Below are 27,788 nucleotides of genomic sequence, written 5' to 3'. Positions count from 1 at the left end.
CCATTTAACTGGGATTTCTATTCGGGCCTTGTGAGACCCAAAAAGAAATCCTTGATAACTGTGCTGTTATCACGTGATAACAGCCAGTTAACATACAAATCCGTGAACTTTTCACAGATTCAGTGTATTCACGCACATTGACACATTAATTTAAAGGGCGCCAAAACAGCTATCAGGCGAAATCGGGAGGCTAATTGAAGAGCCCCGTGCATTAAAGCCCGTGGCTTCCTCCTGTTATTGTATATCTAGTTTTCCTTCAAATTATTGATTAATCCATAATATCTGGCAACATTATATTTCACCATAGGCTACTCAAAGGTTCCTTGAACACCTTCACTACAGACTAGAATAACCTTTCAAGCTACCAAAAAAAATATTTCATTGTTATGGTGCATAGAAAACATTTAGGGGGGGATTCAATTGCTTTCGCCGGTGGCTCTGACTAATGAATGCCTGAAGAATCAATTAAATTGTTGCTCCTTTCGGACGCAAAAGCCGCCAACGCCGGCAGTTATGCTCGCACCCTCCTGAGGTGGTGAGCAGAAATGTGCAATAAATCCAGCCATATTATGCAGCTAACCCGGTCTATTTGGGCGCGACAAGCGCGAAAATTAATGGGCGCCCAAAACATTGCTACATTGGGCACCCATTATTTAGCACACATAAAAAAACAATTGAATCGCCCCCTTATATTTGCATTTATTTAGGCTTTCACAAAAGCTGAAGAGATCTCATGTGATCACTTTTCTATGGGGAGAATTTCTTTAAAAAAGTTGTATATTAAACGTTAAGTTTTATTTCACAATAATCATTTCATTACTATCTATTTCTAAGTTAATTATATATAAGAGTGCCCCTATAAAGGCATATTTGTCTTTTTCCTTTTTTGCTCTTTGCAAAAAGTACTCCTAAATGTGTTTAGCACAAATCCTAAGGGCGCACCACCAACCGAGAGTCATCCAGGACTTTTTTGTTGTGATGAACCATAATGTTGGTAATTTAATCATGTAAATAGTGATTTTTCAACTACTCAAACTCTATACCACTAGTGCGGATTCATACCTTGTCTCTACACTTTTCTATGTATCTGTATGCTGCATGTTGTATAATAGCAAGATCAAATAATTTAATACAAAAGTGTGCACAAAATACATTATGACAAAATCAGATTTTGTACATTTGCAATGTGCATTTGTACAGTTGCAAAATGAAATACAAACACATCATAACAATTATTTTAAAACACAGATAGAAAGAGTTCAGTCTTCTATTCCCGGGGGAATCGAGAAGAATCTCAACTAAGCAACATAATTGCTCTACCTTACCGCCACCTATAATTACATCAAGCCTACAGTTCACCCACTGTTATTACGTGCCACACAATATTTCCTAACCAATTTTATACATAGAATTTGAGCAATTTTAGTCTGCTCTTGATCTGAATTACCTGCTCATAAGGGTGAATAGAAATGAATCTAGAAAAAAAAGAACCAGCTGTCTGATCTGTTGTCAGATTAACCCTCAAATAAGCAAAATACATGTAACTACACACATACACTGGGCCTTACTAAGAGATTTACGCTAAAGCCATCGCAATTGCGATCTGTCAAGGACCCCAATAGCAAAAATATGCTAATGCCTTCCAAAGCTTACTGGAGCACAGTGACGCCCACTGCTTCCTTCTCATATCTGTCAGATGACGCACAACAGCATAATCATCTGTAACATCAACGCAGATCAGGCAGCCACGCAGATTCTGAGTCAAGTCTGACCTGTCTTAAACACTGCGTCTCTCCTGACACGCTGAGAGCTCTCATCCTGCAAAGGAGATGGCAATGGCTAATTTATGCACGCCCCTGAAATGGTGTTTTAAAGGTCAGACTCGTCTGCATTTCCTTAGTCACCTCCGGTTACCTCCTCAAACGCTGACTACCTGTCACTCACTTTGCGAGTGAATCCTCTGTGCGAGCGTAATTGCAATACAATCGCTTTCCTGCATGCGCAGTGGCAAGTGGCAAACACTTGCTCGATCTGTGTATATACAGTCAGGTCCATAAATATTGGGACATTGACAGAATTTTCATATTTTGGCCTCTATTCACCATCACAATGGCTTTGAAATGAAACAAACAAGATGTGCTTTAACTGCAGACTTTCAGATTTAATTTGAGGGTAATTACATCCAAATCAGGTGAACGGTGTAGGAATTACAACGGTTTCTATATGTGCCTGCCACTTTTTAAGGGGCCAAAAGTAATGGGACAAACTAAACAATCCTAAATCAAACTTTCACTTTTTAATACTTTGTTGCAAATCCTTTGCAGGCAATTACAGCCTGAAGTCTGGAACGCATAGACACCACCAGACGCTGGGTTTCATCCCTGGTGATGCTCTGCCAGGCCTCTACTGCAAATGTCTTCAGTTCCTGCTTGTTCTTGGGGCATTTTCCCTTCAGTTTTGTCTTCATCAAGTGAAATGCATGCTCAATCGGATTCAGGTCAGGGGATTGACTTGGCCGTTGCATAACATTTCACTTTTTAGCCTTAAAAAACTCTTTAGTTGCTTTTGCAGTATGCTTCGGGTCATTGTCCATCTGTACTGTGAAGCGCCGTCCAATGAGTTCTGAAGCATTTGACTGAATATGAGCATATAATATTGCCCGAAACACTTCAGAATTCATTCTGCTGCTTTTGTCATCAGTCGCATCATCAATAAATACAAGGGAACCAGTTCCATTGGCAGCCATACATTCCCATGCCATGACACTTCTACCACTATGCTTCACTGATGAGGTGGTATGTTTTGGATTATGAGCAGTTCCTTTCCATCTCCATACTTTTCTTTTCCCATCACTCTGGTACAAGTTGATCTTTGTCTCATCTGTCCATAGGATGTTGTTCCAGAACTGTAATGGCTTTCTTAGATGTTGTTTGGCAAACTCTAATCTGGTCTTCCTGTTTTTGAGGCTCACCAATGGTTTACATCTTGTGGTGAACCCTCTATATTCACTCTTGTGAAGTCTTCTCTTGATTGTTGACTTTGACACATATACACCTACCTCCTGGAGAGTGTTCTTGATTTGGCCAACTGTTGTGAAGGGGTTTTTCTTCATCAGGGAAATAATTCTTCTGTCAACCACCACAGTTGTTTTCCGTGGTCTTCCGGGTCTTTTGGTGTTGCTGAGCTCTCCGGTGCGTTCTTTCTTTTTGAGAATGTTCCGAACAGTTGATTTGGCCACACCTAATGTTTTTGCAATCTCTCTGATGGGTTTGTTTTGATTTTTCAGCCTAAAGATGACTTGCTTCACTGATAGTGACAGCTCTTTGGATCTCATATTGAGAGTCGACAGCAACTGATTCCAAATGCAAACGTCACACCTAGAATCAACTCCAGACCTTTTACCTGCTTAATTGATAGTGAAATAATGAGGGAATAGCCCACACCTGTCCATGAAATAGCTTTTGAGTTGATAGTCCCATTACTTTTGGCTCCTTAAAAAGTGGGAGGCACATATAGAAACCATTGTAATTCCTACACCGTTCACCTGATTTGGCTGTAATTACCCTCAAATTTAAATCTGAAAGTCTGCAGTTAAAGCACATCTTGTTTGTTTCATTTCAAAGCCATTGTGGTGGTGAATAGAGGCCAAAATATGAAAATTCTGTCAATGTCCCAATATTTATGGACCTGACTATATATATATTGTGATAGAAGCACTGGAGAAGTGTGGAATGGCTTATATGTATGTCTTAGGTTCCTGTCATATGTGTTCTGAAACCCCCAGAAGTCTGTTTGGGAAAAACAAAAACAGAAATAATTGGAGAATACCACTTTGCGCTTTTAGATGTAATAGTATAATATAACTTATCTTATGCAATAACTGGAGAACCTCTTCACAATAAATCCTCAATGTGATAAATGGGAGGTGTGTCCTCCGTTGATAATGAACATGTAAAAATGAAAAACAAAAGAATTCTAGTGCAGACACCTTAAAACATATAGAATATAAATGTCCACAATAGTAAAAATGTCACAATTGGGCTCAAAATAATTTCCAAAGATGGAATATTTTAATGAGTATTTTCCAAATGGTAAGATCCTCAATGTCAGGTACACATAGCAATTTCCATAGCTGGTACATCCAGAAATAACTGTTAAAAATGATGAAGGTGGCCTCCTACCAGAATCCAGTGATTATTGTGCATGTAGAGATTTTACGGATGGTCTCACTGCCCGCAGTAGTCCTCCAACCTCACACATGGAAACAGCACCTTCCTCCATTGGTCTGGTCAGAAACACCCTTGTCTCTATCGCCAACGCATTTCAATCAGCACTCTGATCTTCCTCAAGGCTTCAATATTCATGGTTCCCCTACTGGGTATTTATACCCAGTGAAATTCAATACACCTGATTATTGGGAGGAGCCACCCTCATTCACAATTGTGTAGAACATATAAAAAACAAATACAGAACAACCTCTTTCCAATGAATTCTAACATTATCATGTCTCATATAGAAAAAGAAGACAAACAAAAACTTGTAACCTTTATTAAAAAACAAAAATAACCACTTCCGGTCCGGCTTTTACTTCTGGTCCGGCTACTAAATATATCCCTCTGTAAACATATTGCTATAGTTCCCCCTTTATTAACATGCGTATAGCGTATGTTTTCAATAGTGCTAACACGGAGGACATTCAACATCCGGTCCGCTACGAAAAGCCATCCCCGTGTCCTCCTATTACATCCGGTTCCATCAAGGAAAGGTTTCCCCACATCACCTTAATAATAGGTTCCCCCTTTATTAACATGTGTATAGCGCATGTTTTCAATAGCGCTCACGCGGAGGACATTCAACATCCGGTCCAGTCTTTATATCCGTTCCACTATGAAAAACCATCCCTGGGTCCTCCTAATACATCCGGTTCCGTCAAGGAAAGATTTCCCCACATCACCTTAATAGGGTTCCTACTTTATTCGTGGATCCTTTTACCACAACTAATTGCGTGGAATCTAAACATCCGCTCCGGCTCTTACTTCCGGTTTGGATGAATAGTCCACACAAAAACCTCCAATATTAAAATTCCTACATATTAGATGAAGGATATGTATATACAACAATGTTAATGATTAGCATCTCTATAAAATCATGTTATCAGATTTTGCCACAAATAGCTGATCACTTATATAAAAGATTCAATGGGAGCCATATTAGATCCTGGCAACCCAATCATAATAAATCTAAAAAATTACATATAAGTATTAATTAAATGATCCATATAAAGTACTGTGAATACAAAATACAGTTTCATAAAAGAACATAGATCATAAGTTGAGGAAAAAAAAAAAAAAATAATAATAATAATAATAATATTTTTGAAGAATAATGAAGAACAGACATTCTTTTTCTTCCATAATTGACAATAAATCTTCTGTATGTATAATGACCCTTTAATAAAAGGAGGAGAGAGAACAAAACAATGTATAAAAGTTAGATATCACACATCTCTATAGAAAGGAACCTTTCTTAATAAAGATAAAAGTACACTTTAATTCCTAAACACAAAATTAATTACTATCATAAACTTTCATTAGTCTTAAGAACCATTTAATCTCAAAGTCTTTATTGAGACCATGTGGGGTTAAAGTTTTCAGTGAATATATATATTCCATTTCTGTCTTAGCCAAGATCCTCGCTGTATTATTACATCTCCAACTTCCATTTACTAATTTTAATGCCCCAAAAGCTATTATTTCTTTCTGATTTCCCTTATGGTGTTCCTTAAAATGTAGGGAAAGGGCATGGGTTTCTAAACCATTTTTTATATTCCGCAAATGTTCCCCGAATCTCACTTTCAGGCTTCTGGAAGTTCTTCCCACATAGTATTTGTCACAACTGCATTTTAAAAAATACACAACATTCTTTGAGTTACAGGTTATGAAATCCTCTATTTTTCGAGTATGGCCATTTACTGTCACATCAACACATTTACTAATCCCCTTAGTGCTTTTACACATACAGCATACACCGCATCTAAAGAAACCTTTAGATAAAGTAGTAATCTCCATTTTTTGTGGAGTCATGGCGCTCTTTACTATATTGTCCTTTATATTTCTGGCCTTCCTATATATAAATTTCGGTTTATTTGAAATAAGATTCTTCAATAGAGGATCCCCCTTTAAAATAGACCAATGTGATCTGAAGATTTTTTCCACTTGTTTAAACTGAGTGGTATAACCCGAAATAAATGCTGTAGACAAATCCTTTTTAATAGTGCTATCATTTTTATTCTCTTTTGGGATCAATAAAAGATCTCTGTCCATGTCATCACATTTCTTTTTTGCTTCCTCCAGATTTTTTTGTTTATAACCACTACCTCTAAATTTCTTCAACATATCATCCGCTTGATTCTTATAAACTTTGTCATCAGTACAGTTTCTTTTTAACCTTTGTAGTTGATTTTTGGGAATAGAGTCTAACCAATTATTATGGTGACAACTGGAAGTATGAATATATGCCCCTGAGTCAGTGGGTTTAATAAAATTCAGGGTTTTTAAAACACCTTCTTCAACATAAATACTGAGATCCAAAAAGTTGACTCCAATATTACTGATGTCAAAAGTTAGTGTTATGATATAATTATTTGTATTGAGATGGTCACAAAAAGAGGACAGTAATTCCCTGTCCCCCTTCCATATAAAGAGGATATCGTCAATATAACGTGACCAGGATACCAGGCTCGCCTCAAATTGATCGTTCTGCCAAACATACTCCAACTCCCACATACCCATGAACATGTTGGCATAACTTGGGGCGAACCTGGTACCCATGGCCGTCCCCATTTTTTGCAAGTAGAACTGATCTCCGAAATGGAAATAATTGTTATGTAAAATAAAGTTTATGCCCTTGATCAGAAAATCACAAAGTTCTGACTCGTAACCACTGTCTTCCAAAAAGGAGATAACTGCTTCCACTTCTAAGTCATGATTTATTATCGTATACAGATTCAACATAATCTTTTACAAAAGAGTGGAATAAAATAATTGAGAACTGCTCGTTTAGATTGATGGAGTTGATTGTTCAGGAGAGGCGTGGTCATTTAAAATTAATTGAGGAGGAAATGGAAGTATTGAAAACTCTCATTGCTCCTTTTTCAAAAGATTCAGATTATAAGGATTTAGAAAAAAGTATTATATTTAGATTAAGGAAGAACGAGAAAGAATTAATGATGAAAAAATCAAAGAAATTTAATAGAGATAGAGATGAGTCACAAACATCTGACATCATGTTTGTGGGTAACAACAATGACAAAAAGACCTCTAAACTAAGAAACAATCAATCTCCCCAAGATATGTTCAAAATATCCCCTGAAAGGGAAATCTCAAGAAATGATAAGGAGATATCTAGAAACTCTAGGGTTACAGGGAGTGAAATGGATTATAGGCCTTATTACCATCGAAAACCCCGGAGATATTTAGAACAAAATTACAACTCTAACAGAAGTTGGATTAGGGACTCACCACCTAGATACCAACAGCAAAACTGGAGAACAGTAGATTACAAGTGGAAGAGAGCAAAAACACCAATAAGAAATTGGGATAGACAGAGGAATAATGATCATAATGTTAGAACTAACAATCGATTTGAAACCTTAGAGGAGAATTTTTTAGATTATGGGAACAACCACAAACATCATACGTAAAACCCCACTGCCACAGAGGAAAAAGGGGAGGAGATAAAAGGATGAGAAATAAATGAAACAATAAAAGAAAAAAACAAAAGAAAAAGGATAGATCAATCTCACGGAAAAAAACTATGGATAATGCAGGTACTTTTAATCCACAAGGAAAAGTAAAGATTTTTAACCTCAGTCAACATATTTTAAATGAACATGAATTATCTTTACTTGAGAAGGGCTTGAAGTTTGCCCCATCAGCAAAATTGAATAAATTTAATTTGTATGTGGATCTTCAAAAGTTTCTGCGAAAATTATCTATAAAAAGGTTTTTTGAAACAAAAAATCATTCCGAAATAAAGTCTGATGATGAGAATATTTGTTTACCTAAACAATTTAGACCTAAGTCAATCTTTAATCCCTCATATATGAAGGGGAATTATGTGGAAACCTTTGGCCAACTTGTTAGTAGGGATATAGATTCTTTAACACCTAGGTATGAAAATTTTAATCTCACAAAGAGAATGAAGCATTAAAAAATCTGAAATTGAGCAAAAATATTATAATAAAACCCTCCGATAAGGGGGGGGGGAGTAGTGATCATGGACATAGACAAATATAAGAGTGAAGTTTTAAGACAATTAAATGATACTAGGGTCTATAAAAACCCAACTAAAAGGATTCAAACTAATCTGAACTCCCTAATTACTGATTATGTAAAAAATGGTACTATTACTGAATCAGAAGGGAAGTTCTTAATGCCTGAGGATCCTAGTATACCAGTTATTTACATTTTACCAAAGGTCCATAAGGATATTCAAAATCCTCTGGGCCGCCCGATAGTTTCAGGGTGTAATTCAATAACTGCAAACTTGTCTGAGTTTATTGATCACCATTTGCAACCCTTGGTAGTCAAAAATAAATCTCATCTTAAGGATACAAGGGATGCTTTAAACATTCTAAAAGAAATACAGTGGGAAGAGAATTATTATATTGTGACAGCAGATGTCAATTCTCTGTATACGATAATAAATCATGACTTAGGAGTGGAAGCAGTTATCTCCTTTTTGGAAGACAGTGGTTATGAGTCAGTACTTTGTGATTTTCTGATCAAGGGCATAAACTTTATTTTACATAACAATTATTTCCATTTCGGAGATCAGTTCTACTTGCAAAAAATGGGGATGGCCATGGGTACCAGGTTCGCCCCAAGTTATGCCAACATGTTCATGGGTATGTGGGAGTTGGAGTATGTTTGGCAGAACGATCAATTTGGGGCGAGCCTGGTATCCTGGTCATGTTATATTGATGATATCCTCTTTATATGGAAGGGGGACAGAGAATTACTGTCCTCTTTTTGTGACCATCTCAATACAAATAATTATATCATAACACTAACTTTTGACATCAGTAATATTGGAGTCAACTTTTTGGATCTCAGTATTTATGTTGAAGAAGGTGTTTTAAAAACCCTGAATTTTATTAAACCCACTGACTCAGGGGCATATATTCATACTTCCAGTTGTCACCATAATAATTGGTTAGACTCTATTCCCAAAAATCAACTACAAAGGTTAAAAAGAAACTGTACTGATGACAAAGTTTATAAGAATCAAGCGGATGATATGTTGAAGAAATTTAGAGGTAGTGGTTATAAACAAAAAAATCTGGAGGAAGCAAAAAAGAAATGTGATGACATGGACAGAGATCTTTTATTGATCCCAAAAGAGAATAAAAATGATAGCACTATTAAAAAGGATTTGTCTATAGCATTCATTTCGGGTTATACCACTCAGTTTAAACAAGTGGAAAAAATCTTCAGATCAAATTGGTCTATTTTAAAGGGGGATCCTCTATTGAAGAATCTTATTTCAAATAAACCGAAATTTATATATAGGAAGGCCAGAAATATAAAGGACAATATAGTAAAGAGCGCCATGACTCCACAAAAAATGGAGATTACTACCTTATCTAAAGGTTTCTTTAGATGCGGTGTATGCTGTATGTGTAAAAACACTAAGGGGATTAGTAAATGTGTTGATGTGACAGTAAATGGCCATACTCGAAAAATAGAGGATTTCATAACCTGTAACTCAAAGAATGTCGTGTATTTTTTAAAATGCAGTTGTGACAAATACTATGTGGGAAGAACTTCCAGAAGCCTGAAAGTGAGATTCGGGGAACATTTGCGGAATATAAAAAATGGTTTAGAAACCCATGCCCTTTCCCTACATTTTAAGAAACACCATAAGGGAAATCAGAAAGAAATAATAGCTTTTGGGGCATTAAAATTAGTCAAAGGAAGTTGGAGATGTAATAATACAGTGAGGATCTTGGCTAAGACAGAAATGGAATATATATATTCACTGAAAACTTTAACCCCACATGGTCTCAATAAAGACTTTGAGATTAAATGGTTCTTAGACTAATGAAAGTTTATGATAGTAATTAATTTTGTGTAGGAATTAAAGTGTACTTTTATCATTATTAAGAAAGGTTCCTTTCTATAGAGATGTGTGATATCTAACTTTTATACATTGTTTTGTTCTCTCTCCTCCTTTTATTAAAGGGTCATTATACATACAGAAGATTTATTGTCAATTATGGAAGAAAAAGAATGTCTGTTCTTCATTATTCTTCAAAAATATTATTATTATTTTTTTACTTTTTTTTCTCAACTTATGATCTATGTCCTTTTATGAAACTGTATTTTGTATTCACAATACTTTATATGGATCATTTAATTAATACTTATATGTAATTTTTTAGATTTATTATGATTGGGTTGCCAGGATCTAATATGGCTCCCATTGAATCTTTTATATAAGTGATCAGCTATTTGTGGCAAAATCTGATAACATGATTTTATAGAGATGCTAATCATTAACATTGTTGTATATACATATCCTTCATCTAATATGTAGGAATTTTAATATTGGAGGTTTTTGTGTGGACTATTCATCCAAACCGGAAGTAAGAGCCGGAGCGGATGTTTAGATTCCACGCAATTAGTTGTGGTAAAAGGATCCACGAATAAAGTAGGAACCCTATTAAGGTGATGCGGGGAAATCTTTCCTTGACGGAACCGGATGTAATAGGAGGACCCAGGGATGGTTTTTCATAGTGGACCGGATATAAAGACCGGACCGGATGTTGAATGTCCTCCGCGTGAGCGCTATTGAAAACATGCGCTATACACATGTTAATAAAAGGGGAACCTATCATTAAGGTGATGTGGGGAAACCTTTCCTTGATGGAACTGGATGTAATAGGAGGACACGGGGACGGCTTTTCATAGCGGACCGGATATAAAGACCTGAACGGATGTTGAATGTCCTCCGTGTTAGCACTATTGAAAACATACGCTATACGCATGTTAATAAAGGAGGAACTATAACAATATGTTTACAGAGGGATATATTTAGTAGCCGGACCGGAAGTAAAAGCCGGACCGGAAGTGGTTCATTAGAATTCATTAGAAAGAGGTTGTTCTGTATTTGTTTTTTATATGTTCTACACAATTGTGAATGAGGGTGGCTCCTCCCAATAATCAGGTGTATTGAATTTCACTGGGTATAAATACCCAGTGGGGGAACCATGAATATTGAAGCCTTGAGGAAGATCAGAGTGCTGATTGAAACGCGTTGGCGATAGAGACAAGGGTGTTTCTGACAAGACCAAGGGAGGAAGGTGCTGTTTCCATCTGTGAGGTTGGAGGACTACGGCGGGCAGTGAGACCATCCGTAAAATCTCTACATGCACAATAATCACTAGATTCTGGTAGGAGGCCACCTTCATCATTTTTAACAGTTATTTCTGGATGTACCAGCTATGGAAATAGCTATGTGTACCTGACATTGAGGATCTTACCATTTGGAAAATACTCATTAAAATATTCCTTCTTTGGAAATTATTTTGAGCCCAATTGTGACATTTTTACTATTGTGGACATTTATATTCTATATGTTTTAAGGTGTCTGCACTAGAATTCTTTTGTTTTTCATTTTTACATGTTCATTATCAACGGAGGACACACCTCCCATTTATTACATTGAGGATTTATTGTGAAGAGGTTCTCCAGTTATCACATAAGAAAAGTTATATTATATTATTACATCTAAAAGCGCAAAGTGGTATTCTCCAATTATTTCTGTTTTTGTGTATTGTCTGGTGAGGGTAACATCAGGGAGATATACACTACTTTTCTAGCAGCTTAGACAGCGCAATTATTGGCTAATATCATATCTTATAGTTTTTTGTGTTTGGGAAAAACAGACTAGAAATGTCGGCTTTAGAGAAAAGCCAGTTTGGGTCCTGGGGGTGTGGATGTGAGGAGAGGGTGGGCTCCATCCACAGGCCACTCCAGGTTTTGGGCCTTTCAGCCTGGTAACAGGCTCATTAGGGCTTGCAGCTGGTAATGGCTAATATAAGCTGGGTTTGTCTGTGGCTGAGTGTCTCACACCTGGGAGAGCAGGCAGACTAGCCTGTTCAGAGACACTTGGTCATAATCCTTGTAAGTACTGTGCACGTGTTTTGTTGATGGTGAGGGCAATAGGCCCTACCATTATTTTAGAGAGGAAATCTGCTGTGTTGCTAGTGCCCAACAGGACTTACGTTTATGTTTACATTCATTTGGCACAATAAAGACTGGCGCCGACCAGTTTGTACAAGAAGCCCTGACCTGTATCCTGTTTCTACAGCTGCTGTGTTTGTAAAGAGGGAGTCCATCTACTCCAGGAGAGGGACCCCTATCCTGACTGTTTCACTATATATATATATATCTCCTACCAAATAATATTTTTATTTTGTTTGCTATATAAATATTGTTTCAGGAAGGAATCATATTGTGGTCTTTTTTTATTCTTCTGGAACATACCCATTTCGTAAAAAATAGTTATTATTATTATTTTTTCAGTACAAGGTACTTAAAGCAAGGCTGTAGCCATTGTCCAGCCAATTTGTTGGTTCCTAAACCAAATGGACCCATTACATTTTGCAATGAATTCAGCCATAGGGGAAGATTCACGTAGCCACGTTAATTTACCACGAGCTAATCGATCACCATGGCCTATTCAATTAGCCCATTTAACTGGGATTTCTATTCGGGCCTTGTGAGACCCAAAAATAAATTCTTGATAACTGTGCTGTTATCAGGTGATAACAGCCAGTTATCATACAAATCCGTGAACTTTTCACAGATTCAGTGTGTTCACGCACATTAACACATTCATTTAAAGGGCGCCAAAACAGCTATCAGGCGAAATCGGGAGGCTAATTGAAGAGCCCCGTGCATTAAAGCCCGTGGCTACCTCCTGTTATTGTATATCTAGTTTTCCTTCAAATTATTGATTAATCCATAATATCTGGCAACATTATATTTCACCATAGGCTACTCAAAGGTTCCTTGAACACCTTCACTACAGTAGTATTACTCTTGGAGAGTGCTGTTAGAATAACCTTTCAAGCTACCAAAAAATATATTTTATTGTTATGGTGCATAGAAAACATTTAGGGGGTGATTCAATTGCTTTCGCCGGCAGCTCTGACTAATGGACGCCTGAAGGATCAATTAAATTGTTGCTCCTTTCGGACGCAAAAGCCGCCAACGCCGGCAGTTATGCTCGCACCCTCCTGAGGTGGTGAGCAGAAATGTGCAATAAATCCAGCCATATTACGCAGCTAACCCGGCCTAATTGGGCGCGACAAGCACGATAATTAATGGGCGCCCAAAACATTGCACCCATTATTTAGCACACATGAAAAAAACAATTGAATCGCCCACTAATATTTTCATTTATTTAGGCTTTCACAAACGCTGAAGAGATCTCATGTGATCACTTTTCTACTGGGAGAATTTAAAAAAAAAAAAAGTTGTATATTAAAAATGTTAAGTTTTATTTCACATTAATCATTTCATTACTATCTATTTCTAAGTTAATTGTATATAAGAGTGCCCCAATAAAGGCATATTTGTCTTTTTCATTTTTTCTCTTTGCAAAAAGTACTCCTAAATGTGTTTAGCACAAATCCTAAGGGCGCACCACCAACCGAGAGTCATCCAGGACTTTTTTGTTGTGATGAACCATTATATTGGTAATTTAATCATGTAAATAGTGATTTTTCAACTACTCAAACTCTACCACTAGTGCGGACTCATACCAGAGTTGCCGACTTGTAGCTCCCTCCTTCCGGGAGGGAGCTGTTGGGCATCCTCAGCAGGGGGGCATGTCCCATCAGAAGGGGGCGTTACCCGGACTATGACTAGTCAATGGGGGCGGAGCATGGGCGTGACAACGCGATCGAGGCCCCGCCCCCTCTTCACAATGCCAAGATAAATGGCAGTGTGAAGCAGGGGGCGGGGCCATGATGACTCGAATCGCATCATCGGGCCCCCTGCTGACGGGGATAATACTGTATTTGGGGGGGGAGCGGCGGCAAGCCAGATGGATCGCTGGAGACCGGGAGACTTACCTACCTTTCCGGGGGGCCGGAAGCAGCACCCGATTTTGGGAGGCTCCCGACCAAATCGGGAGGGTAGGTAAGTATAACTCATACCTTGTCGCTACACTTTTCTGTATGCTGCATGTTGTATAATAGCAAGATCAAATAATTGAATACACAAGTGTGCACAATATACATTATGACAACATCAGATTTTGTACATTTGCAATGTGCATTTGTACAGTTGCAAAATGAAATACAAACACATCATAACAATTATTTTAAAACACAGTTAGAAAGAGTTCAGTCTTCTATTCCCGGGGGAATCGAGAAGAATCTCAACTAAGCAACATAATTGCTCTACCTTACCGCCACCTATAATTACATTAAGCCTACGGTTCACCCACTGTTATTACGTGCCACGCAATACTTCCTAAGCAATTTTATACATAGAATTTGAGCAATTTTAGTCTGATCTTGATCTGAATTACCTGCTCATAAGGGAGAATAGAAATGAATCTAGAAAAAAAAGAACCAGCTGTCTGATCTGTTGTCAGATTAACCCACAAATAAGCAAAATACATGTAACTACACACATACACTGGGCCTTACTAAGAGATTTACGCTAAAGCCATCGCAATTGCGATCTGTCAAGGACCCCAATAGCAAAAATATGCTAATACCTTCCAAAGCTTACTGGAGCACAGTGACGCCCACTGCTGCCATCTCATATCCGTCAGATGACGTACAACAGCGTAATCATCTGTAACATTGATGCAGATCGGGCAGCCACGCAGATTCTGAGTCAAGTCTGACCTGTCTTAAACACTGCGTCTCTCCTGACACGCTGAGAGCTCTCATCCTGTAAAGGAGATGGCTAATTTATGCACACCCATTAAATGGTGTTTGAAAGGTCAGACTCGCCTGCATTTCCTTAGCCACCCCCAGTTACCTCCTCAAATGCTGACTACCTGTCACTCACTTTGCGAGTGAATCCTCTGTGCGAGCGTAATTGCAATACAATCGCTTTCCTGCATGCGCAGTGGCAAGTGGCAAACACTCGCTCGATGTGTGTATATATCGCCATGGCATCCATCTCTGAACCACTGTGCCCTCAATTCGTACCAAATACCTCTGTTTGGCGTACCACATACTTTGTTACAAACTTGCGTCAGGATTCCCGCCACTGTTTTGTACCGAATTAGCATTTTATTTACATGACTAATGCCATACCTCCCAACTGTCCCGCATTCAGCGAGACAGTCCAATTTTGCTGGGACTGTCCCGCTGTCCCACCCATTGGCCGCAGTGTCCCGCGGTGGGTGGGGGGAGTTGGGGGGAGCACACACCGCTGCTCTGCAGAACAAAGCAGCGAGTAAGCAGGGAGAGAATACCACGCCCCTTAGTGCCATCAGGCCACTCCCCCTTTTCTGGCGCACGTGCGGAAGTTCTGAGGCAGCAGGGACGAATGTTGGGAGGTATGCTAATGCAACAAAAGTACAATGCAAGAGTAGCCCATATACTGGCGCTGTCACTGCATGCAGTAGCTGTGTGCGACCTGGACGCTAACCTGCGTAAAAAAGCAAAAGATCGAGGACCGATATAAGTGAGCTGCGCCATGCATTGTGCTGCGGAGCCCTTGTTGCGCTATATAAATAAAGGATAATAATAACTACGATGCAACAATGTGGACTTCAGCTCGGCGTTTAACACAATCGTTCCACGTTTATTGTATCCCAAACTTGTTACTTTGGGGGTTTCAGTGGCTACTTGCTGCTGGATTGTTAATTTTTTGGAGGATAGGAAGCAGCAGGTTAGGCTTGGGAGATTTACATCGAGTGTTAGGATGATTAGTACGGGGGCTCCCCAAGGATGTGTTCTATCCCCCTTGCTTTTTTCCTTATATACAAATGACTTCACTTCAAGTGACCCATCCGTGAAGCTCTTGAAATTTGCGGACGATACCACGGTTATTGGCCTCATCCGGGATGGTGAGGAGTCCGCTTATAGACGAGAGACTGAGCGGGTGGTACACTGGTGTAGTCGGAATAACCTGGAGCTAAACCCGCTTAAGATGGTGGACATGATAGTGGATTTTAGGAGGCACTCTTTTGTGGTGCCTCCACTCACTATTGTAGATAGGGCCTGATTCAGACCCGTTCGCAAACAGCCGCTCGCTCGTTCCCGTCCGATGTTATGCAATTACGCATGTGTATGCATCGCAGTGCGCGTGTGCGAACTAGTCCGAGCGATCGGGAAGCAATCGCTCGCCCAGCAGAGACAGTCCAGCTGAATGAGTGGCAGGACAAGCCGTTTGTGGGTGGTAACAGGGGCAGGCCACTGGAAACGGGGGAGTGGAGGAGCGAACGCAGAAGTACCTGAGCATCTTAACGCTGTTTCAGAGGCGTGCATAATTAACAGGCAGCGTCATAGTACACGTTACCTTGCTTGAGGTAGGGTACAGTCAACCGCAAGCGCTGCGGTCAGATCTGATGGAACCCGATGTACTGATGGTTATATATACTTCCTGGAGATGACGTTCACTAGTGGGCGGCTAAAGACAGGCTGGTGGGCGTCTGCATACACAAAGTGATCGCACGCCAAGACTTAGTGGGCGTGCTTATGCCTTGCCGTGCGATCGCCTGCCTTGACGTCACTTAGCTGAATTTGCGTACGCTGGGAGCCAAAAGCACTCCAGGGCTTGCGGCAGCGAGACCCGTCCGCATCTAGCGAGCAGGTCTGAATCAGGCTCATAGTGTGGTGTCTGTGGTGGAAAACTTTAAGTTTCTGGGTTCTGTGATATCCAGGGACTTAAAGTGGCTGTCCCATACAGACGCCATTGTTAAGAAGTCACAGCAACGGTTGTATTTCTTGAGGCAGCTCAGGAAGTATAACTTGCCGAAGGAATTGTTAATTCTTTTCTATTCGGCAATAAATGAACGCCGAATGAACGCCTGCCGTTTGGGGGCGGCCCCGCTGACATCACTCATGATGTCAGTGGTGAGCTTCCGGCTCTATTAGAGCCGAATGCTCACTGGGTCTCGTCTCACAAGGGTCTCGTCGCAAGCCCCGATGGTCTCGACCATCAACCTGGTCACTCGATAAAGCTGTGGGTGGTCACCCACAGCTTAGCGAGCAGCCAGGAGGCCGGATTTTAAATGTTTTGCGAGCGGCTCTGAATGAGGTCCACAGTCTGCCCTGGGAGGACAATTTTTTTCAGAAGTTCCCCATTGCAAAGAAACCACCATATACTTAAGGTGTATTTTAATTTATTATACACAAAAAACTGTATTGATTTTTTTTTTTTCTTAAGTGGGTCAGCAAAGGGACTTTTCACCCAGGGCCCAGCCCAGCAAGGAAAGGTGTCTGTATTATATGGTGGTCACTGCGATGATTTATGTGTTATATAGCGGCCACTGATGGTCTCTGCAATATATGGCAGGCACTGCAACACTCTCAGTATTATATTGCAGTCACTGCGATTCTCTCTGCATTATATGCGGTCCCTGCTATGCGCTCTACATTATGTGGTAATCACTGCAATGCTCTCTGTATTAGATGGAGGTCCCTGCTATGCTCTCTGCATTAGATTAATGACACTGATGGTCTCTGCATTATAGGGTGGGCACGGATGGCCTCCATTACATTGCAGTCAATGAGATGCTCTGCATTATATGGCAGTCACTGTGACGCACTCTGTATTTTCAGGCGATCACTGCAATGCACTCTGTATTACATGGTGGTCATTGCAATGTTCTCTACATTATATGGCAGTTATTGAGACGCTCTCTGCATTATATGGCTGGCAATATGATGCTCTCTGCATTATCTGATGGTCACTGTGACACTATCTGCATTATATGGCAAGGACTGTGACACTCTCTACATTACATGGCAATCACTGATGGTCTCTGTATTGTATGGTGATCACTGTGATACTCTCTGTATAGTATGACGGTCACTGTAATGGTCTGTGATGGGTGAGATAGTGTAATACAGGTAGCAATACTTAGCCATTGAGTCTAGAGACTGTGGAGCCTGCGTGCTCCATCGGAAAGTGTAGAAAACCCAGAACCATATAAAAAATGTTTCTTAATGTAACAGGACTAAAGATCTGTTTTTCCCTAATCCATACATTTCATTCTTTACAATGTTGACAGCTGTTTCCAAACTAGCCACGGCTGACTACTATCTACAAGGGAGGGACAGGCCAAGCCAAGTCTTAGCACTGGGTGACAGTTGCTTCAGCCCTGTCTGGACCTTCGGTATCCAGTCCACTCCCACGCTACCTGCTATGGTGAGAGGGCTCCTGCCATGGATTAGAAATGAATTACACTGCTCACTGGCTGTCGGAGTTGGGTGACTTCCACTAACTCCTTGTATAGCGATTACTAGTAAGGTTTCTGTATTGTATACCAGTCACTAGATTAGTCCCTGTATTATATATCTGTTGCTAGAATTGTGCCTGTTTTATTTTGTAAGCCGCTGCTTCCCGGTGGGGGTGCAGGTGAAAATTTTAAAAACGTCACCCGCAGTCAGTGTAAAACCCGGAATGCTCTACACTGACTGTGGTGTGTTTTACATTTTCACCTGCAACCTTCGTAAATAAAGCCCCATGTCTTTTGCAGAGGATAACAGACAAATATAGCTACCTGCTTTTATTCATTTTCAAGTGGCCTAATATTTTAGCATTGTTAAAAAAAATATCCAAACTTAATTTTACACTACCAAAATACCTAATACGCCCAGCCCGCCACTTTAAAATTCCATACCAGCAAATTGACTTTCCCACTTAGGGCCTGATTCCGATTTGGGAACAGAGGGCCTGATTCAGAGCCAGACGCTCTGAACGAGCGCCCGCTCTGAATCAGGGAGTTTTTTTTTTTTTTGCGAAGCGGCCTCTTGGACGCTCGCATAGCTGTGGGTTACCACCCACAGCTTATGCGAGCGTCCATGATGATGGTCGTGATGGTCAAGACCATCGCGACCATCGGGTTTGCGACGAGACCCTTGCGGTAGGGTCTCGTTGACCGCAAGCCCTGGAGTGATTTTGGCTCTATCAGAGACAAAATCACTCCCACGGACATCACTAGTGATGTCAGTGGGGCTGGACCCAGACGGTAGGCGTTCCCATGGGAACGCCTCCATCTGGGTAGCCACGCCCCCGGCAAGCCCACCAAAGGGAGCGTGCTGTCACTCATCATCGACAGCACGCCCCCTTTGGTGAGAGACCCATATTCGGGCGCCTCCGTTGTGCGCATGCGCATTTGGGCAACATCGACCCGCTTGCGAGCGCTCGCAAGCGGGTCTGAATCAGGCCCAGAGAGCCTAACTCTGACCCGCTTGCGAGCGCTGAGCGCTCGCAAGCGGGTCGATGTTGCCCAAGTGCGCATGCGCACGAGAGAGCTGGCTCCATTGTGAGCATGCGCGAGACCCGAATAACGACGGCCAAGCCGTCGTTATGGGTCTCGCACCAAAGGGGGCATACTGTCGATGGCGATTGACAGCACGCCCCCTTTGGTGGGCGTGCCGGGGGCATGGCTGCCCAGATGGAGGCGTTCCCATCACTAGTGATGTCAGTGGGAGTGCTTTTGGCTCTGATAGAGCCAAAAGCACTCCAGGGCTTGCGGCAGCGAGACCCTACCGCAGGGTCTCGTCGCAAGCCCGATGGTCGCGATGGTCATGACAATCGCGACCATCATTTTGGCCGCTCGCTATAGCTGTGAGTGGTCACCCACAGCTATGCGAGCGGCCAGGAGGCCGCTCCAAAAAGGAGGAGGGACGGCCCTGATTCAGAGCGAGCGCTCTGTCAGAGCGTCCGGCTCTGAATCAGGGCCAGAGTAAAATAATGTAGAGTAAGTAACTATGCATTTTGGTAGAACCATGTTGCACTGCACATGGGGCAGATTTAAAACGTACAGACAGATTTAGATTTTGGTGGGGAATGTTCAAAGTGAAATCTAAATTGCAGTGTAAAAAACAAGCTTTCCAGCATTTGTGGGCTACATGATAAAACAGCCGGTATTTACGCCACATGCCAAAAACATTTATTATATTTGCACCCCTTGCATTGCAACATGGTTTGCCCAGGTAGACAGTTACTTGCTCTGTCTTACTCAATTCCCAAATCTGAATCAGGCCGTTAATCCACTGAGCTGCTCAAAATAAAAGTACACCTACTGTATAGATCATAAGCAGCGTCTGACTGGCCCACAGGGGTACAGGGGAAACCCCCCGGTGGGCCCCACTGCCTGAGAGCCCACCCCCTCCTTTAGGGATCAATTTCCAGACTGTGCACTTGTATTATATTGCACAGGGCTTTGGTGTATTTTCTACAATGTATTGCTGTTATTTATCTGGTACATTATTATGCATTCACTAGCAATATTTACCATATCTATATATTTTAAGGAGCCCAGACCCAATTTGGAGGCTGGTCACACCCCTAAGTATGGGCCCCAATCACTACATTCCCCTGGTGGGCCCTTCACGCTCCAGTCCGACACTGATCATAAGCTGTACTATAGACAGACCTTATATTCACAGCGAGCACATTGGCAGCAGTCACTTACATAGTTGGCCATGCCCCCAGCCACACACGTCACTCATGGTGCCCCCCCCCCGTCATTTTTTCCTGGATCCGCCTCTGCTTTTAAATTCAAACACATAACACACAGCACAATCCTATGGGCGGGATGTACGATGCGGTACATCCCGTCGCTTATCGGGTACATACCTGCGTTAATTACCCCAGTATGTACTTAGAAATGCGATTAAAATCACAAAGGACAGATCTCCCGATAAGAGTTGTCCTTTGCAATAGTGACTTCCGGGTTTGTTATCCATAAGTCCCTCTGTGCATCCGCATAACGTCGCGCGCCGATGCGGGGGACACAGGAAGGGATCTGATTGGATCCCTCTAAGAAGAAACCTGATAAGGAGCCCATAGGCTTCTATTGGGTAAAGCCATCTTTAATGGCATCACCCACCGTGTCCAAGCTTCGGGATGTATCACATTTGGGATGTAGTTCTCCCAGCGCTAGCTACAGGGGTGGTACACACTTACACGGGGGGGAGGTCCCACACACCGGGGGTCACTCGAACACAAAACTCGGCCCGACACTGGAGGAAGAAGACACCGATTCAGAAGGTGAGTAATTACGGACTAATTAAGCTAATTGGAAACTTCCAATTGCTTAGTCCTCGGGGGGGCAGTAGTGCCGCTGCGGTCCGGTTGATTATTCCTAAAATTAAAGATTTTAGGAAAAATAAGACTTGCTCTGGAGGTGAGAGAAAAAAGCCTCCCGGCACCTTAAAGAAAAAAAAACCTGCACCTGCCATTGCTTGTATTGTTTTTTATTAGTCATATACAGAACACTCAAGCTATAAGTTAAACAGCCAGAAATCAAAATGTTAATGCTTCCCCTGTAATTAGAAAATGTATATACTGTTCCATATATACTGTGCACAGATTAAAGTTACAAAGCCTGTCCACCTCCCCACCACAAACCAGAGCGACACTTCCAACACTATGCCAGAGAGCATGAAATCTCCACCTTGATTGTACATGAAACACCTGGTCCCATCCAGTGCTCCAGTGCTCTGAAAACAACTTCAACTAGACAGAAAGAAAAAATGGAATGCAGCTCACTCCCCCCTTCCCCCAAATAGGGTATTGCTTCTCAATAAACTAGCATCTTGCAGACTACAGTGTTTCTTAACCCATAAACTGTGATTCTATATATAGCAAGCATATCTACTAGATAAAAGCGAAAATTTGTCCTTCTGTACTTCTGTCTTTCTACACAAATCCACAGTTTACAAGCGAAGATCATGAAATTTTACATACGAGCGTATTAAAACACGGCGGAGGCAACTAAAAAAAAATTTAAATCGAAATTAATTACTGTTAATTTTTTATTAATTTAAAAACACAATTTTTGCTGGACGCTCATTATTTGGCCTCACTGCATATGGGTAGGGCCTCGGAGCAAGCGTTTTGTGTTGTCATGTTTTGTCATGATCTTAATGTTTATTATTGAAGAGAGCTTTAGCAGGCTTTCCCAGCATTCTCAGCTCTCTGACTATACCAAATTACGCAACAACATTTACTTCTTTCTTCCAACTGTGTCAAAATGATGACTTTGCAAGGACCCTGCTGTACTGTGAGCTGCCCAAAAAAATTACACATGGACTGTTTCTCCCAATGTTTTTCAGCGCAGAAAACAGGGAGTCGCTGTAGATGGTCATCCTGGTATCAGAGCAACAGAAGCTCTTGGCCGTGTTTACACTGTACATCCTAAAAACTTTGAATGTTTCTATCTCCGAAGTTTGCTTTACACCGTTACAGGTCCTACTTCCTTCGAAGACCTTATTACTATAGATGGGGAAGTTTGTCACACTTTTCGTGAGGCCTGCCTAAGGAGAGGTTGGTTGGAGGATGATGTGTAAACAAACATTCTTAAAATCCCGGGCAACGCCGGGTACTCCAGCTAGTTAACTATAACAATGAATTGATTATCTGAGTTCATCCAAGTCCCTTAACATGTTTAATAACCCTCTCTCACACAAATCAAAGCCCTCTCCTTAGAGAATTTGTGACATGCAGTCTTAAAAACTTTAACTTGTATTTGTAAAAGAATTATCCCCAAACCAATAATGGCTAGTGTCTGGTGTTGAAACCAAGACACAGGCAATAGCGATCCACCTTATAACATGGCCATTCTGAGACCCCAGGAGTATCCTATTACCTTCTTAGTTTTGGTGGCTAGAGGAGGGTGTTATTGTGTACTCCAGGTGCCTACGTGTCTTTTTAGATACCACTGGCAACTTCAGGTTCCTTTATCTGCTTGAAAAGTTGACTTTAGGTGGGACCACTGGTTAAGTAGGAGTTACTTGTCTGGAGTGGCATATGGAAGGCAGCTTTGGTTGTGTGCCTATCACACATGCTTGCAACTCCTTGAAATCTTTAGTCATTTTCATCAGATATCTCACTGTCACGTCTTGGAAAGTAGGTAAATCAGTAGTTGGACCGAGTAGAAGAATTTTCTATAAAATCCCCATAATGTACAAAGGTACATTTGTTATTGTTTAAATTGGATGTTAGGCAAGGGGTATGACATCAGGTCATTGCAAACCAGTTTCCTGTGTGTCTTTAAACATTTTTTTTTTAATCTATTGTTCCATCAACTCTTTCAACATTTCCATTAGATTTTGGGTGGTAATGTGTGTGTTTTGCTGTTTAACCCATAGAAGACTACACATTTTCTTAAACACAAGTAAAGTAGAGTGGGTAAATTGATCAGAGGGGATAACTTGCAGCATCTCATATCTACATGCAAATTAATGCACTAATTTCTTTGCATTATATGCTAGAAGTCTGTGAGGCTGTAGGATAGGCCTCCGTCAATCCTGAAAACAAATTTACACATACTAGCACGTACTGTAACATTTTTACCATGGGAAGTTGGATGAAGTCAAATCAGTATTACCTGGAAGGATCCTTCAGTTAGTGGGAGATTAGGCTCAGTGCGTACCAACAGCCCTGTTTTACTCCTTGCACACATGGGGCAGCATTGGAAGTGTTTAGCAGCAAGAGAAGAGAAAACAGGGTCATGTAAGACTTACCATGCCCATCTTGCCTACATAAGTTAATCCATGTGACACAGTTCAGAAGGTAAGAGAGATTTTAGTGCTACTTGTTGTCAAAATCTCTCTCCTGAACAATGCCAGTCCAAGATGGGACAAAGACATTGAAGTATTGAAATTTGCAGAGTAGTGGACCACCTGGTATTTGATTACAAACTTACTACATTTTGCTGTTATACATCTCTAATAATAAGGGAGCAAACTTCACACACTATTTGCCAAGCTGATTTATTTAACCAATGTCTGAGCTACAGGATTACCAGACACCTGGCAGGGAGAACGGAGTTAAATATTACCCCAGTATCATCAATATCCAAGGCAGACAATGACAAACACACAAAAAAATCTCCTAGTGGCCAGAGATGTTATATATTATATCCCTGAAGGGGCATTTTCCATTTCTCTGCATGAAGTAGCACTTTGGCTTATATGTAAGTGCACATGCCGGCTCAACTAGCTGGTGAGATCAAAAGGTGCAACTGCAACACTCATTTATATTTATCACGTTGTATCTATTGTGAAGATTTGAGAACTATAAAGAAATGGTGGTTTCCATGTATTGTCGTTCTCCATGGAGACTACATTTGTGGAGAGGTCTATTTCTCAGCTGGTCACATACAAAAAAGTGCCAGCGTCAACTGGACAAGAAGCAGCGATTTAGTTCTGATTCTGGCCAACACTGGGGCATATTAGTGTAGACTGTATACGTAGTCTGATCGTGGTAATCTTCCCTTTTGACTGGATTAGGAGGGCAATGCATTTCATACTAGGTCAAACGCCCACTACAGCTAGCACTCATAGTTCCATCAATGGTTTATTTTAAGCCTATGGAACTACAAGTCCCAGCATGCCCGCTGTCCATAGAGCTGTCTGTAACAAGTGAATTTATATTTAAAATACACCATAAAAAACGTCACGATTGATTCATCTTTAGAAAATCACTCCACAAGTCAGTATCGTATTCATTTATTGCACTTGAAACGGCTCCCTCCCACACACCTAGAAGCTGAGAACAGTCCCAAACACTCAGATTCAAACTGATAAAATATCTTTATAGAAAAGAAATTCAATTTACACCAATTCAAGTCTTAATTCTCAATAGATCATCTGGAAGCAGCAAATTATATACAATGAGAACCATTTTTCTTTTAGCAAATATAATATATCATCTTTTGTAGGACAACCAAAATATACAGTATAGCTTGCATATTGCAGTGAGAAATATATATATGTACACACAACAGGAGCCAGTGCAAGGCTTAACAGCAGCAATATAATAAGGGTGAGCAAAAGGGTTAATGGAACGGTTATTTTAAATGGTCTATTATTGTCAGAGGAGTAATTATTCTATGTATTGTCCACAATGCCCTTCTTCTGTGCTTCTCACCCAGTCTGTATGATTCAGTAGTGTTATGTTACTCCATGTTGTCGTTCTGTGCCTTCCAGGTGCCTCTTACAGAAATGCAAAGTACTGCCCATTATGGACAGAAGCCAGTAGATAATATTGTCCGAAACATCTAGAGAAGTCACTACAGTATTAGTATATTTACTCCTCTGCTTAGAAGGATGTCCTGTGCTATAGCACTCCAGTCAGGCACATAAGGATAAGAATGTGTACTCCGAGCAAGTAGGTGAGGAATAGGTAGCGAGATTTCGATTTGGAGGTCAGCAACTTCGAGCAATACAGGCTCCGACCGCGCAGCCATCTCCGGATGGAAAGGGTCCCACCCTTGACCTAGAAAATACACAGATTATACCAAACCCTTAAAACTTTGCCTAACAGAGGGCCCGATTCAGATCCGCTCGCTAGGCTTGCGTTCGCACATAGCCTGACGATGTTTGCAATGTGCGCATGCCTATAAGACGCAGTGTCCGTGCGCGAACTAGTCCATGTGATCGGGAAGCGTTACCGCCCTGCACATAGATGCCATGCTAGAATGAGTGACAGGATGATCCGTTTGTGGGTGGTGACAGGGGTTGGCCGATGGAAACGGAGGAGTGGTAGTGCGAACGCAGGCGTGTCTGAGCGTCTTAACGCCGTTTCAGAGGAGTGCATAATTAAGATGCAGCGTCGTAATACTGTACATGTCACATGGCTGAATTACACACTGAAGCACTCGCAGTTCTTGCGGTAGGGTATGGTCAGCCACAAGTGCTGAATATAGATCCGATGTTACTCGATGTTACCGATTGTTGCGTACACTTCCTGGAGATGACGTGTATTACTAAGGGAAAGTGGGCATCTTAAGACAGACTGGTGGGCGCCTAAATACACACCGAGATCGCACACAAAGACATAGTGGGCGTGCTAATATCTTGCCGTGCAATCGCGGGATTTGCATACTTTGGCAGCTGATGGCTGCGTGCGAACGCATCTAGCGGGCGGGTCTGAATCGGGCCCAGAGTTCTCTAAACTGTCTGTACAACTACAGGTCTACAAAGTAAGCAGTAATGACTGGGATAATACAGAGAACTTCAGCCCCAGTTTGCTGTACAGGCCACACTTACTTTTCGCACCACAATATTCTGAGTAGGATCAATAATTAAGGCTTCCCGTTCATCATCTGATTCCATCTGGAGAGAGAACTCGTAGTCTCGGGCAGATGATTTTATTTCAAGCCTAAAACAGACAGACACAACAAGAGGATAATGGGTTTTGTGGTAGCATTTTCCAAGTGCAAAATGTAGATCACTAATACACTTAATTGTAAAGATGCTTATTAATATATGTTGATACAAGCTCCATTTTTTAGAACTCCCCCCACACTATATCAAGAGTACTGATAGAAGGGAGCATTCTCAGGATACTTAATACTCTGCGCTAATACTCCAATCAGTTTACATTTACCAAATACTGGCATGCACTAATGGTAGATAAACAATGCGAACTAAACATACACAGCTGCTAAAGAATCTGTATCCAAGGGAAGGGACTTAAAGTCTACCCTTTGCCTACACATCGGAGAGGATGTCATTTTGAAAGCTGACAGAATGTTAATTACATACTGCCTGCCAAATTCACATTGGGTCACAAGTCTTGGTGATGTCACCATCATGTTTGGGGTAAAAAAAAAAAAATTCTGTTGATTATTCAAAAAGTCGTATATAAAGTGCGACCAGGCGTGGATGGAAATTAGGTAAAGTGCCACAATAAATTTGCACCCTCAAGTTCTAGCAGGTAGTCAGCTTTGGAGTTTCTCCATCATAGAGGTGCAACAGGGCTTATGTATGGGCTCTGCTGAACCTACAGACACAATCTAGGACATTGGGAAATTACACCATTATTGATTTACACCCAAGGAGCTAAAGGAGCTTTTGCAACGGTAATTAACTTCATTACGTTTATTTTGACAAAGGTAAGATCTCTTCCCACCTTTAGCATGCCTGATTATCTTTCACCCGTTCCAGTACTAAGAAGGGCTTTCCTGAAAAAACGCAACATAGATAAAGTCCTATAGGAAGTATTGTCAGCTAACCAATATTTGAGTCACCCGTCAGATTTGTGTGCCATCAGCGAAATGACTAAGGACCTGGTTACTAGTCTGTTGTCCGGCATATCAGGTGTAAGCTAAATCATCTTTGCTCTTGGTGGAAGTACTGCCCTGATGAGACTGTTGATACAAGTTGTTACACAAAGAGGTGCCCATATAAACAGGAATGCTTGCCAGGTGATTTGGACCACTATCATTGCCTGAATGAAGGACTGAGAAAATTACACAGTGAGGTAATTAACCTCTAATACCGCTTTTATACCAAAGTTATGGGTCTGACCTGGAGGTTGGAACAGGGTTCCAATCCAGATCAGACTGTGAACTTCCCCGGCGCCGACCCAGGATATTCCCGAGTTGGTGCCGTTCACACCGGAACCCGGCTCTTCCGGAGTTCAAGTGGAAGCTTGGAGAGGACATGGGGAAAAAAACAAACTGACCGTTACGTAAAAGGTATATAATAAAGATGTGGCCCATACAGGTCTGGGACAGAAATGCCTAAGACCCTCAAGACCTCACCAACCTGAATAGATTGA

General features: G+C 41.1%; 1 long non-coding RNA gene across 1 annotated transcript in view; it reads right to left on the bottom strand.

Moving 5' to 3' along the window:
- Positions 1-24,017: 24,017 nt before the first annotated feature.
- The window catches only part of LOC148442156 (uncharacterized), a 5,334-nt gene continuing 1,563 nt past the window's right edge, over positions 24,018-27,788 (bottom strand). Inside the window, exons 3-4 of the long non-coding RNA XR_015875908.1 lie at positions 26,273-26,384; positions 24,018-25,499 (exon numbers count right to left, since the gene is read on the bottom strand). This is a non-coding gene — a long non-coding RNA (uncharacterized LOC148442156). The remainder of the gene's footprint in view (positions 25,500-26,272; positions 26,385-27,788) is intronic.

This window comes from Taudactylus pleione, unplaced genomic scaffold, assembly GCF_031769625.1.
Source record: "Taudactylus pleione unplaced genomic scaffold, aTauple2 ptg001598l, whole genome shotgun sequence".
Lineage (NCBI taxonomy): Eukaryota > Metazoa > Chordata > Amphibia > Anura > Myobatrachidae > Taudactylus > Taudactylus pleione.
Note: the sequence above shows the minus strand (reverse complement) of the source record. Positions and strands in the feature narration are given on the sequence as shown.